The 1,078-nt window shown below is 42.0% G+C and overlaps 1 pseudogene; it reads left to right on the top strand.

The window, feature by feature from the left end:
• The first annotated feature begins 390 nt into the window (after nt 1-390).
• The window catches only part of LOC102196436 (39S ribosomal protein L49, mitochondrial pseudogene), a 20,662-nt pseudogene continuing 19,974 nt past the window's right edge, over nt 391-1,078 (top strand).

Genomic DNA, 1,078 nt, shown 5'->3' on the forward strand with positions numbered 1-1,078 from the left:
AACGTTACAAAAGCACAACCACTGTCCACACCCCAACCACACCTCACCTCACAGTAAATGATCATTTCCATTTTAAGCATTTCCTAATGATCATTTTCCATACTGCCAGTATAAATATACACAGTATACTGCCATCAATACAATATAGATGTTTTACACACTCCTTTTGTTGTTGACATTTACAAGCTGCGTGCAAAAGGCCACACTCTTCAAATTCATGCCAACTAATATTTTTACGTCCAGTAGGTGTCCTAATAGAGCAAATGAAGCTTCAAGAAGCTTTGCACTGGCGTGAACCAATTGGATGAAAAGCTTCAGTGCTTCATGAAGCTTCATCTGCCCATCACTACCAAACACGCACGGGAGGAGGAACAAAATGCACAAAGACAGATGGCGGAGAGACGCAGACTGAACACCAGGTTACACAGAATTATGCAGACGGACAAGGCGTTAAACAGACGACGCAACAGAGAGCACAGGAAAACACAGGGCTTAAATACACGGGGAGTAATCAGGGAATGGGCCACAGGAGGGAGACACAGCTGGGAGAAATTAGGCTAACGAGACAGGGGAGAGGTAAAACTGAACACACTGACATGAAACATGAACTTTCAGAATAAAACAGGAAACTAACAGACAGAGAACCAGACAGGGCACTGAACTTGACAGGCGGACTCATAAGTAGACACAATAACACCGAGGACAGACAGAGGGAACACAGAAGTGGGAGCAGGCAGGTAAAGAACAGAAACCTAACAAATGGCAAAATCACAGCAGAATACATACTCGGAATGAACAAAAGCATAAGGAAACACAGACTCAGGACCATGACAGACACTTAGTTTTCTGTTTTCTGATGAAGTGGTTCATTTGTGCAGATGATGCCTTAATTTAACGAAAACACAAATCAGACACCAGCTCACAACCTTAAACATGATTATTGTGCTAGCAATTGGGTGTGATCCAGTGATGGATTCATGATTAGCTAACAATGAGGAATGGCAGGGATATTTTTCTTTAGCAAAAGAAACAATAAAACAATGAAAAGACCTCAGGAGACATAAAACTGTTTTACTGG

The sequence above is a fragment of the Pundamilia nyererei genome, unplaced genomic scaffold, assembly GCF_000239375.1.
Source record: "Pundamilia nyererei isolate P.nyererei 1_Seehausen unplaced genomic scaffold, PunNye1.0 scaffold00039, whole genome shotgun sequence".
NCBI classification, from domain to species: Eukaryota; Metazoa; Chordata; class Actinopteri; order Cichliformes; family Cichlidae; genus Pundamilia; species Pundamilia nyererei.